The following is a 14,098-nucleotide window of genomic DNA, read 5'->3' as shown; positions in this document are numbered from 1 at the left end:
GGGGATAAATTGACAGGGAGGGTGGGGGGATAAATTGAAAGGGAGGGTGGGGGGATAAATTGTAAGGGAGGGGGGGATTAATTGACAGGGAGGGGGGAATTGAAAGGGGGGGGATAAAGTGACAGGGAGAAGGGGGGATTAATTGACAGGGATGGAGGAATTGAAGGGGGGGAAATAAAGTGACAGGGAGGAGGGGGGGATAAATTGTAAGGGAGGGGGGTTAATTGACAGGGAGGGGGGAATTGAAAGGGGAGGGAAATAAAGTGACAGGGAGGAGGGGGGGATAAATTGTAAGGGAGGGGGGATTAATTGACAGGGAGGGGGGAATTGCAAGGGGGGAAATAAAGTGACAGGGAGGAGGGGGGGATTAATTGACAGGGATGGAGGAATTGAAAGGGGGGGGAAATAAAGTGACAGGGAGGAGGGGGGATAAATTGTAAGGGAGGGGGGATTAATTGACAGGGAGGGGGGAATTGCAAGGGGGGAAATAAAGTGACAGGGAGGAGGGGGGGATTAATTGACAGGGATGGAGGAATTGAAAGGGGGGGGAAATAAAGTGACAGGGAGGAGGGGGGATAAATTGTAAGGGAGGGGGGATTAATTGACAGGGAGGGGGGAATTGAAAGGGGGGGAATAAAGTGACAGGGAGGAGGGGGGATTAATTGACAGGGATGGAGGAATTGAAAGGGGGGAAATAAAGTGACAGGGAGAGGGGGGGATAAATTGTAAGGGAGGGGGGATTAATTGTGAAGGAGGGGGTTAATTGACAGGGAGGGGGGAGTTGAAAGGGGAGGAAATAAAGTGACAGGGAGGGTGGGGGATAAATTGACAGGGAGGGTGGGGGATAAATTGAAAGGGAGGGTGGGGGGATAAATTGAAAGGGAGGGGGGATACATTGAAAGGGAGGGGGAATTGAAAGGGAGGGGGAATAAATTGACAGGGATGGTGGGGGGATAAATTGAAAGGAAGGGGAGATAAATTGAAAGGGGGGGAATTGAAAGGGAGGGGGGGGAATAAATTGACAGGGAGGGTGGGGGGATAAATTGAAAGGGATGGGGGGATAAATTGAAAGGGAGGGGGGATGAAATTAAAAGGGGGGGGAGAAATTGACACGGAGGGGAATTGATGGGGGAGGAAGGGAGAATAGGAGTGGGGAGGGGAGAAGAGAGTGACAACGGGGGAGAAGAGAGTGACAAAGGAGGGGGAGAAGAGAGGGACAAGGGAGGGGGGGAGAAGAGAGTGACAAAGGAGGGGGGAGAAGAGAGTGACAAGGGAGGGAGAGGGGGAAGAAGAGAGTGACAAGGGAGGGGGGAGAGATTGACACCCATCACACACACACACAATTAACCCCTTACACACAGAAAAACACACAATGCATGACACACAGACACACACACACACAAGCAATACATCCCTTACACACACAGAAACACACAATGCATTCCTTACACACACTGAATGCACCCCTTACACAGACTCAATGCACCCCTTACAGACGCACACACTGCATTCCGTACATACACAGAAACACACCTTGCAGCCCTTACACATACAAACACAGATTCACACAATGCAATCCTTACACATATCAGGACATCCCCTACACACTCCACCCCCTGTGAACAAACTCATTGGTGGAACATGAAGGTGGACCCTGGGACACAGACCTTGAGCGGTGTAAAGGGCCCCCAAAAAATTGAGCTGCTTCCCGTTCTCCCAGAACATTGATTTTTGTGACCACAGTTACAAACAGCCTCCAGAGAGCCTGTTCTACACCAGACCAGTGGAGCCAGACTGCAGCCAGAGCCCATCACCATCCTCATCTGATTGTAAGTAGGCAATCTAGCATATTATTCGTGGCACTTATCTCTAATTTACCTCACATTAAAGAAACACTATAGTCCCCAGAAGCACTGCAGCTTAATGTAGTGGTTCTGGTGTCTATAGCCTGTCCCTGCAGGCCTTTTAATGTAAAGACGGCGGCACTGCAGCACTGGCGTTAGTTAACATGGCAGATCATATGGGTGGGGCATTGTGATGTCACATGGGGGGGGGCGGCAAACTTTACTTTTGCCTAGGGTGGCAAAAATCCTTGCACCGGCCCTGGTTACAGCTGCTCTTTTATACAGTTTTTCCCCACAAGGTTAACGCCCAGGTAGACCTTGTGGGGCACAGAACACAAAGTCACAAAGCCAATCAAAACAGTATTGTACAGTTAGACACTCCCAGATAATGTACACAAACCCTCCCCCCTGCTTGGCAGGTAATTGAGTAAGATACTGTAATTAACTCAATTATCCCCAAGCAGAAAAAACACATTTTTCACAAAGTACCAAAAACACCCCAAAACTTAACCTATCCTTATAAAAGTCATATCCCTGATCTGGGTGAACAACATATCTAAAAATCACCCAGATCAGAGCAGGGGTTCAGGAAATTCCTGAAAGTCAGATTTGACTGACAGCAAGCATGGCTTCATGCCCAAAACAGTTCCAGAGAATTGGGCTGTGCGGCCGGTCTATTTCCAATGTTAAAAGTGCACTTCAAATAGTCGAACGGGACTGTTCTTGCACTAAGTCCATGTTGAAGTGCCGTTCGAATTGCCGAACAGTGTTCGACTGCCGTTGAAGAGTCTAAGTCCTAGAGAAGGTAAAGTTCAGCGGTGTTCGTGCCGTCGCGTGTCCGATTTGAGTTCCATGAACTCGAAGACAAAGCACAGCTGAACATGTTCGACTAAACTAGATGACCGCCGCCACGTGTTCGACTATACGAACGGCGACCACCCAGCCGTTCGACAATTTGGTTGCGGTTAACTCCCAGCCTGGGAAGTAAATGGGTTGCACACTTCACCTGTGTGTGGTCCGGTTGTTCGAAGTTTCACTTCAACCACTTTGAAAGTTTAAAGGGGAATTGTGCCAAGTCCCAATATGCACCATTATTGTTTTTAAAGGGCAATACATCCTAGGGGCCATAGTCACAGGGCGAGAGGCTGGCAAGCAGGCCTCTCCAAAAAGCAGTGGCGAGGTAATTTTCACCACACAGCAATATTATCCAACTACGCCATTCTTACTAAAACTTGTGATACTTTGGCAGACATTTCACAATCTGGTTTTGGACATATTGTGTGGTGTGGTGGTTATATCAAGTCTGAGTGTGTAATTATGCTTATCTCAATGAAGATGTTATTGGAAGACCAATGCAATTGTGCCACTCAGACTACGCTCCAGAAATGACACTCTTGTGTCTTTTTTGTTACATTCATACCATTTGAGAAACACTTTTGTCTCCTCATCTTTGCCTGTGTCATTCTGAAACTGTTTGCCTCTAGAATGATGCAGGTTGCAACATGGGCTTCTTTTTATTGATTTTTGAGTTCTTGTTGTGAAGTACATTTTCGATGCGTGTGTGCGTGTTCAACTGACGCAGGATTATGACATTAGGGTATGATCACTTTTAAATCCGCACCATCCTACATTTGAGCACTTCAATGTTTTTTTTTTTTGCCATAAAGTGTGTCTTTATTGATGTTACTGTTTTTTTTTACCTGACTTTGTTCATGGCTTTGCATGTTTGTCTCTCCGGTTTCACTGATCAGCTTTGCCTTTGAACCTGATTTGTTATTTTGTTTTCCCTGACTCAGCTAATGAAAATTATGCAAAGTAAAGTAAAATCTTATATGTATGCTTGGACGTCAACTATTGGTAGACATCCAAAATTAGAAAGGATAATGTGTGCAAATTTACCCGGGAGGGAGGTATAAAAAGGGGAATGCACATTGATGAAGTTTGAAAGACCATTGGGTTCACTGTGATCCTTTGTTGTTTGTTGTTTTTTGTTTTAATTTCACCTGCCTGTTTATTACTTTGTTATTGTATGTCCCCTTCCTTTCCTTCTCCACTTCCCCCCCAGGTTACTCTCTTTTACTGATTATTTACACTGTTCCTATAGTGTCAATTGAGCATGTACACTTTAATGAATCTAAAACATCGTGTGTTTTGTGTTTGAGAAATAGAGAGTGTTATACAGCTCAACAATTTACCCCTAGGGGGCGCCTGGTGGAATCAATTGAGGACGCAGTCTTTCATGTCCATTACTCTATCTATCTGGACCAATCTGAGTACATTTCAGCTATTTTCTATTATTATGAGTTGATACTTTTGCTACCTATGTTGCTATATTTTGTACTAGCCACTCTGCCACTTTGAGTAATTTACTTGCAAAGTATCACTTTACAACACTTCTAGTTTGTGTGGAATTGAGATGGAATTGTATTTCTCAGTACTTTTCCATATCCATAGGTTAAACAGTCTGGTGTATTTTAGACACTTGGTGTTTAGTTTTCCAATATATTTTATTATTATTAAAACGTTATTATTTTTTTTGTACCTTGTCTGAGATACAGTCTTTCTTGCAAGGTTTTATATAGTGCTCTACTGGGGGTACTGGTTTTGATGGGATTTGCTTTCTGTTCAGGGATGCCTCTCCCTCATTTCCTTATTTTTTGTATATTTTTACATTTCTTGCTTGAAGAGAAAGTTATCATAAACTGTTTTTTAAATTATTTTATTTCTTTAAAGGGACAATATAGGCACAAAGACGACTTCATCCCATTGAAGATGCCTGGATGCATTGTCTCTGTCCCCTTAATCATACAATGTAAAACATTCAAGTTTTAGAGCAAGAAAGTTTGCCTCTACCAGCTTAACTCCATGAAACAATGCTGGAGTTAGATGTCCTAAAACTTTGCATGAGGATGTCCAGTGTCTTGAAAAGTCCCATGCAGAACCTGAAGGGGAACAACTTCCAGAAGGAATATGGCGTCTAGTTTTTCCCATGTGTTTGAACTTTTTAAGAATTCTCTCTCCTCTACTACCTTGGTAGCTCATTCAACTTCTTGGATGGTGTGGGCAGAATCTGTCAGCCCACAAATATGACCATTATGGTAACTCCTTACAGGCTGACTTACAATTAATTTTAGACCTGATGGCTAGAAGAACTAAGAAGGCCTTGATTCAGTTACATTTATCAGGAATATCATTATTTTTAAAGTTACTGGCCAGTAAGGTCACAGGCCCGGCGCCTGGCATACTACAAGGAAACCCCCTCAGAAGAAACCCTTACCAAGATTTTCTCCGAGGTCCAAGCTTGTGGCTCGAAAGAATGGGGCAAACCCCACACTGCCTGAAGATGACGGGGAGAAGCTCATGATATCCCCCTGGCAGACAATTTGGGAAGGGGCCGTACTGAGCATCGGCTCACCCAAAGCTTTTTCTGGCCAGGCATCTCCAAGGATCTGAGGCAGTATCGCCAGACCTGTGATGTCTGCCAGCGAGTGGGGGAGCCGGGCGAGCTGCACAAGGCTAAGATTCAGCATCTCCCCATCATCAAGGACCCCTTTGGCAGAGTAGCTGTCGAAAACATTGGTCCCCTGGCTAAATTTAAAGTATTTAAAAGTTGAAGATGTTTTAAATTCCTTTCAATAAAGACCACACTGTTTCTTTAAACATTTGTTTCTGTGTGATTGTTTTATTAGTATTATTTTAAGTTTCCTTTCCATAACACATATTAACTGTGTTGGAATCTCACTAAAATTCCAATACAGTCAAAAGACATAGGCTACTGGCAGCTGAAGTGCTCAGAGTTCAAGAGGATTGGACCAAGGTGGAAGGAGGTCGGTTCAGGTAAGTATAACCTCCTTTCCCCTGCACCCCTGGGTCATTTGGTCCCCAATGGCGATGTAATTGTCAGAGCCTTTGCAAATTATCCAAAGACCCCAGGCTATAATGTGAATACATTTTTATAGCTATTTTTAGTCATGCAATGTTAAGTTAAAGGAACACTATAGTGTTAGGAATACGTACATGTATTCCTAACACTATAGTGTCCTTAGCACTAAATATGGGAAAACACTGATTTTGCTCTTATCTCTTTCCATCAGGGGCGTCTGTAGAATAGAATCCACAACTAAAATTATCCCTATATATAACTGTGTGATCTCCACCTGTGGAGGAAGGGTGACCCCAAGTATCATAATAAATAACTACAGAAGTGTATGTAAACTAGTGTCCCAATTCTGTTCCCTGGAGGTTTTCGCATGTACTTTCGGAGTGCAGTTCAGAACTCAAACAAGGTTTAAAATAATCACACAATGTAATTTGTATGTACAAACATGTATGTAATCCAGCTCTACATACAGGTGATACTAGAAAAATTTGAATATCGTGCAAAAGTTCATTTATTTCAGTAACGCAAAGTAAAAGGGGAAACTAATATATGAGATAGACGCATTACATGCAAAGCAAGATAGTTCAAGCTGTGATTTGTCATAAGTGCGATGGTTATGGCTTACAGCTCATGAAAACCCCAAATCCACAATCTCAGTAAGTTAGAATATTGTGAAAAGGTGCAATATTCTAGGCTCACAGTGTCCCACTCTAATACGATAAGTAAGCCATAACACATGCAAAGGGTTTCTGAGCCTTTAAATGGTCTCTCAGGCTGGTTCAGTAGGAATCACAATCATGGGGAAGACTGCTGACCTGATAGTTGTGCAGAAAACCATCATTGACACCCTCCATAAGGAGGAAAGCCTCAAAAGGTAATTGCGAAGGAAGTTGGATGTTCCCAAAGTGCTGTATCAAAGCACATTAATAGAAAGTTATGTGGAAGGGAAAAGTGTGGAAGAAAAGGGTGCACAAGCAGCAGGGATGATCGCACCCTGTGGTGGATTGTCAGGAAAAGGCCATTCAAATGTGTTGGGGACTTTCACAAGGAGCGGAGTGAGGCTGGAGTCAGTGCATCAAGAGCCACCACACACAGATGGATCCTGGACATGGACTTCAGATGTCGTATTCCTCTTGTCAAGCCGCTCCTGAACAACAAACAACGTCAGAAGTGTCTTACCTGGGCTAAAGAAAAACAGACCTGGTCTGTTGCTCAGTGGTCCAAAGTCCTCTTTTCTGATGAGAGCAACTTTTGCATCTCATTTGGAAACCGAGGACCCAGAGTCTGGAGGAAGAATGGAGAGGCACACACTGCAAGATGCTTGAAGTCCAGTGTGAAGTTTCCACAGTCTGTGTTGATTTGGGGAGCCATGTCATCTGCTGGTGTTGGTCCGTTGTGCTTCATTAAGTCCAGGGTCAACGCAGCCATCTTCCAGGAGATTTTGGAGCACTTCATGCTTCCTTCCGCAGACGAGTTTTATTGGGATGCTGACTTCATTTTCCAGCAGGACTTGGCACCTGTCCACACTTCCTAAAGCACCAAAGCCTGGTTCAATGACCATGGGATTACTGTGCTTGATTGGTCAGCAAACTCGCCTGACCTAAACCCCATAGAGAATCTATGGGGCATTGCCAAGAGGAAGATGAGAGACATGAGACCGAACAATGCAGAAGAGCTGAAGGCCGCTATTGAACCATCCTGGTCTTCCATAACACCTCAGCAGTGCCACAGGCTGATAGCTTCCAAGCCACGCCGCATTGAGGCAGTAATTGCTGCAAAAGGGGCCCAAACCAAGTACTGAGTCCATATTCATGCTTATACTTTTTTATGTACACTCCTTGTTTTATTGATTGCATGTAATATTCTAATTTACTGAGATTGTGGATTTGGGGTTTTCATGAGCTGTAAGCCAAAATAATCGCACTTATGACAAACCACGGCTTGAACTATCTTGCTTTGCATGTAATGCGTCTATCTCATATATTAGTTTCCCCCTTTCCGTTGCATTACTGAAATAAATGAACTTTTGCACGATATTCTAATTGTTCGAGTATCACCTGTATATCTATGAGAGCTGGTTTGGCAAAAATGTATTTCCTAAATTCAAAACTTTAAAGGTTATTCATTAAACTGGAAACTGTTAGGATTTTACTTGAGAAAAATCCAATTTTAGGCCAAAATAGATGACCTTGAAAATGTCTTCTTTTGTGCTTGTTATATCAATATTAATCTCTTATACTACAGCAGCGCATAAAGGTATTTATTCAACTGTATCAACTAAGGCTGCCTACTTGTGATCTGAAGGTGAAAATTATTCTTTTTCTCTAGTTTTATAGAACAAGAAACCATCTGACCTGCACTGCATACCTCCATACGTGGTACTGTTCCATGGTAATGCTTACAGAAACCGTGACAGATTTAGTGCGTATTTGCCAGCAATCCTGTTTTTCTTTAATAACAGATTATCAAATGCACAAATGAGTTTTTATTTTAGCTGATTTACGCCGTGTGCTGGAGATTTCCAATTACCGGTAAGTTTCTTTTTAAGCAAGCTTCCCTTTCTCAGCTGGGTTTAGCTTGTTGTGGTGCTGCCTGAGAATTATAGCAAAGTTTACAGCACATGCACAAGAAGCAGGATTTTAATGGTCTTTTTTTGTATACATAGAACAATACACTCTTCTGTCTAAAACCAGGGCATTCCTGCCAGCTACGCCATGTCTCAGAGGAATGGTGGTCTGATTGCTCGAGATCATGACAATCGACCATCTGTTTAGCAAGTTGAGTGAAAAATCCTCAGAAAATACAAACACAGAAAAAGTACAATAATAAACATATATTACCGCATCATGTGAACTTTTAAATGCAAATTCCTTTGCTCTTGCTTTCTTACTCCAAAATTCCACCTTTTCAAATCCACATTTCACGTTCCCAGTTTTCCACTTTTTATTTTTAGCATATTTACTCACCCCTTCCATTTATATCTTTGGTAAATCTAGAAAACCTGCTAATTCCATGCATGACCCTGTTACTGTGCTAGTAATGGATGAATAAAACCCTTAGCAGGATACTGTTTTTTGTTTTTTTCCATTTACATAGAAATGGTGAATATTGTCCCTATCTAACCCTTTGGCCACTGGAAGCCGACTAAGGTCCACTTAATCCTAGTCTGCACTGCACCTCCATTCCCCCTTCTCGTCCTCCTCTGACTGCATTGTGATATAATCTCCATTATAGATCTCTATTTTTAGAAATGTGTTTTGTTAGCTCATGAACTGCCAATATTAGAGGTTTTCCTAATACCTCTAACTGCATCTGTACATGATTTGCATAGTTTTCAAATTTAATTAGTTTTTTTGCAATTTTATTTTGGTATTTAACACACATGCTATAGATGTCTATACTGATGGGGTGCAACAGACACAAAGAAAAAGGAAAGTACATTTGTGTCTCCATGTGGCAGTGTTTGTGGTAGCTCCTTCTCTTTGTGTGTGGACCTGCCAAATATTAACTCATTTGGCCCTCATTCACCACCAGCATGGGTAGATATTAAGTAAGGCATAGTAGGCACCTGCTTAACTGGACGGTAGGTGCCTACTCTGCTGAAATAAACTGTGGCGACAGAGGAGACAGTCGTGGAGGGAGTGCTGATGTGTTTCCAGTTCCTCAATACTTCCCTTCTGTGATTCCAGAAACCAAGAAATGGTGTTACTCTGGCCACAGCATCATTAAAGGGCATGTCAGAGAGCAGTGATAAAATGGAAGATTACAGGAGTCACTGGATCCTAGGGAGAAGATCCCCACTGGACTCCTGAAAAAGAACCCACACCAGTTCTCCCAAAGGTAGGGAGATGGGCCTTAAAAAATAAAACCACAAGAAATAAAATAATTTGTGAGTTTGTGCAAAAATGTATGAGTGTGTGTATGTATGTTAGTGTGTGTCTGTTGGTGTGTGTGTCTATCAGTGAATGTGTTTCAAATCAGTGAGATTGTGTGTCTGTCATTGAGAGAGTGTCTGTCATTTATAGTGTTTGTCTTTCAGCGAGTGTGTCAGTTTGTGTGTCTGTCAGTGTGCATCTGTCAGTTAGTGAGTTTCAAATCAGTAAGCTTGTCTGTCAGCATGTCAGTGAGTGTCTGTCGGTGTGTGTGTATCTGCCAGTGAGTGTATTTCTATTCAGTGAGATTGTGTGTCTGTCATTGAGAGTATGTTCCAGTGTGCCTGTCATTGAATGTGTGTCTGTCAGTTTTTGTCAAATCAGTAAGTGTGTGTGCATCTGTCAATGACAGTGTGTGGCTGTCAGTGAGGGTTTTTCAAATAAGTGATATTGTGTGTCTGTCAGTGTTTGTGTCTGTCAGTGCGTGTGTCTGTCAGTGCGTGTGTCTGTCAGTGTTTAAAATCTGTGAGATTGTGTCTGTCATTTAGAGTGTGTGTCAGTGTGTCTGCCAGTGAGTATTTTAAATCAGTGAGAGTGTGTTTGTCAATAAGTATTTCAAATAAGTGAGAGAGTGTGTCTTTCATTGATCGTGTGTCTGTCAGTTAGAAAGTCTGTGTGTCAGTGTGTGTGTCTGTCAGTGCTTGTCTGTCAGTGAGTGTGTTTCAAACCAGTAAGATAGTGTGTCTGTCAGTGAGTGGGTATGTCACCGTGTGTCTGCCAGTGAGTGTGTTTCTAATCAGTGAGATTGTGTGTCTGTCATTAAGTGTGTGCCTGTCAGTGTGTGTCAAATCAGTGAGTGTGTGCATCTCTAAATGAGAGTGTGTGGCTGTCAGTGAGCATGTGTCTGATTAAAATCTGGAAAACAAAACAAGACATATAGTTGTGGACCAGTGCACTGAAAATAGCCCATTCAGTTTTAATTGCCCCCCTAGGTAAAAAGCTGTCAACATTTCCTTGATCAGCAAATTATTTTCTTGTTCAGAAAAGCATTTGTTCTTATTCCCACTTCTACATTAGAGTCATTATTTGCATAGTGTTTGTTCTCATTGCCCAGATAGCATGTTAGATCCATTATTAGCTGAGAGAATGCAAGCTGTCGAGGAAATTGTAACAAGCTAGTGATGTATTTGTACCAGTTTTGCAAAACATTCTGTCTTATGTGAAACTTTGTCAAACCTCTGCATACATAATGTAACATGATGTATGAATATGCTGCAGTTGATCTGTTAACACTAGCGGAGAGCTGCTGGGTCTCGGGCATGGACTGCACCAGTTTGAAGGAAACCGTGCTGCAAAGTTTAAATAGATTGTCCGTAAACATGTGTGTAACCTGGTTGTAAAGACTACATGTAAAGGACTTCTTCAGCTTAAAGGGGCACATTATAGGACCACTACAGGCACGCAGACAACTCCATCCTAATGAAGTGTACTGGGTGCGCTGGTCCTGTCCTTTTAACCCTACACTGTAAAACATTGCTGTTTTGTACACACTTCTAGTGGCTGTCTGCCTGAGAGCCACAAGAGGCACTACTGCTAAATAAGTGAGTCTAATTTAGTATTCAATCAAATACTGCTTATTGAGATGGATTGGCTAATATCATCAAGGATGTTGATGTCAGTTGTGGAGACGGGGCAGCCACATCAAGACCATCGCGCTGCGTGATATAAAGTAAGTAAAATGCTTTTTTTTTTTTAACCCTTGCAAAAACGGCCTTACCATCTAAGTAGTTAGGAAAACACTATAGCACTAGGGATACATGTTTGTTTTCCTAATGCTATAAGATTCCTTTAAGAAATTTAACTACTAATGTTCTTTGTAATGCTAATGGTACAAAGAGTCTTTGCTCGTGATACGGTGTTGTTATAAGTGAAGTGCTCTCATAATGGATACTATTCCAAGGCACATTGTTGTTATTCCAGTATTTGGTGCAACTGCCAGATTTTTCAATGTGTGCTCTTTCTTAGGCAATGATGCAACTTAGTGTCGGCATGTAAGTATGGTTCCTGGGGCTTTTGGCATTGACCTGACTTTAGGGAAGTATAAGGCTGTTGCTGACCTGGGGGATGAAACAGCAACGTGGAGGATTGATAAAAAACAAATGTACATTTCAGCAGGTCCACCGCTGCAACAGCTCAAAAAAAAATAAATAATAAAACAAAATATAAAACAGTCTTGCAATCCACTGATGGTTTCTTGTCATTTAAAAATATGTGTAATATAGAGGCATGCCTATGCTATTTAACACTCCACTGAAGCATTGAGAGTGCGTAGAATCTCAGGAAAAAATAATCAAAGAGCTAATCATGGAGACATGGCAATATATTAACCAATAACATCTACGCTGCATTTTTCAACCAAGCTCTGTATATTTTAAAAATATTGGACTGACTCTATTTTGTTTAGGGATAATTCTGCACAGATACAGAAAAAATGTAATGATGCAAATGTGTACAATAATAATAATAATAAAAAAAAAAGGATAATATAGTCACTAAAACAAGTTTAAAATGGAAATAAAGGGAGAGGAGGTAATAAATACCTATTCTCCTAGGTGGGGGTTAACCCCTAGTAAAACAAACTAATAATACACAAAACTGTATAGAACAACAAGAGAAAATGGAATATAGTAGAAATATCCAGGGGAGTAGAACGTCCCACTAAAAGCAGGGAATAGGGTAAAAGTAAGAAGAAAACAGTGTAACCCCCAAACTAATGAGCGTTTAAAACTTAACTTTTAAGTTTTCCTCCCCCCCCTTTTTTTCTTTTTTTGTTTTATGTTTTATGTTTATATATAATTTAAATATTTTAAACACTTCGATAGATATTATCACTTATATTGTATGAATATATTAATATATGACATTATTATATACTGTTATAAGCATGTTGCACTTGGAGCGATTAAGGATATATGGTATAAACAAACGTGATTTTATGTATTTGTTGAAACTTCTTGAATAAATATGATAAATAAATAAAAAAACGTAACTTTTAATAAATATAGAAAATAAAAGATGAACGTAAGTGGAATACACAACCTTAGACGTTAAAACAAACTTAAATAAGATAAGAACAATAATGTCAGAGACTCCCAGTCATCTTTTATTTTTTATATTTATTAAAAGCTAAGTTTTAAACGCTCACTAGTTTGGGGGTTACACTGTTTTCTTCTTACTTTTACCCTATTCCCTGCTTTTAGTGGGACGTTCTACTCACCAGGATATTTCTACTATATTCCTTTTTCTACTGTTGTTCTATACAGTTTTGTCTAAAACAAATTTAGCTTAATGAAGCAGTTGTGATGTATAGATCATGCTTTTCAAGTCTCGCTGCTCAATTCCCTGCCATTTAAGAGTTAAATCACTTCTGTTTCTGTTTCTGCAGCCCTAGCCACACCTCTCCTGAGTGTGACTGACATAGCCTTCAAGAAAACAATATGGTTTCATTTTAAATCAGATGTAACTATTTTTTTAAATGTTTATATCTCCTGCTCTGTAAATTGAACTTTAATTACATACAGGAGGCTCTTGCAGGGTCTAGCAAGCTATTAATAGAGCAGGAGATAAGGAATTCTTAACTAAACAGAATTTGCAATAAATGAAGTGTAAAAATTAGATGATTCTTTACAGGAAGTGTTTAGAAAGGCTGTATAAGTCACATGCAGGAAGGTGTGACTAGGGCTGCAAAAGACAAATGGATTTAACCCCTAAATGGCAGAGAATTGAGTAGTAAGACTGCAGAAGCATGATCTATACACCAAAACTGTTTCGTTAAGCTAAAGACGTTTTGGTGACTATAGTGTCCCATTTAAGCTAAAATTGCTTTGGTGGGGGCGGGGCCGGGCCGCCGAGCTGAGCGGTCGCAGGCCAGCTCGGCTCCTGCAAATGGAGGCATAAACAGCCTGTTAATCGCGATTTTGGGAGAATCCACCGGCGAAATCTGCGACCCCCAGTGACGACGGGCTGCCTGAACTGAGGAGAGGCTTGCTGGAGACAGTTTTAGTCCCTCGGAGGATGGGACCCGCCACAAGAGACGGGACCCATACAGGCGGTGAGTGCAGTGGACGGCCGCCGCGGCACTATCCTGCCTGACGGAGCCCGACAGGCGTGGGGAATTGTGCGGACCCGGCCCTGTTCCCCCCCTTTTGGGCCGGGGGGGTGATCCCGGTCCAATCCCAACCCCAGCCATGCTTACCAGCTACCAGCCCTCTGCACAAGCGTCGCCATGCCGCCCGAGACCCGCACACAAGATGGCGGTGACCACATGTATAAGACCTGCACACTCAGACGCAGGAAGACCTGCAACAACCATCCGACCTGGCACACAGGGCACTACCAAGCATGGATTCGGACACCCGGAGATACTCCCACCACAGGGAACTCGACGCACACCGCCCACAGATATTGCACAGCCGAGAGACCCGCACACACTTCATCTGAGC

The sequence above is a fragment of the Pelobates fuscus genome, chromosome 1 (assembly GCF_036172605.1).
Source record: "Pelobates fuscus isolate aPelFus1 chromosome 1, aPelFus1.pri, whole genome shotgun sequence".
NCBI classification, from domain to species: Eukaryota; Metazoa; Chordata; class Amphibia; order Anura; family Pelobatidae; genus Pelobates; species Pelobates fuscus.
The sequence above is the reverse complement of the archived record's forward strand: the minus strand, read 5'-3'. Positions refer to the sequence as shown.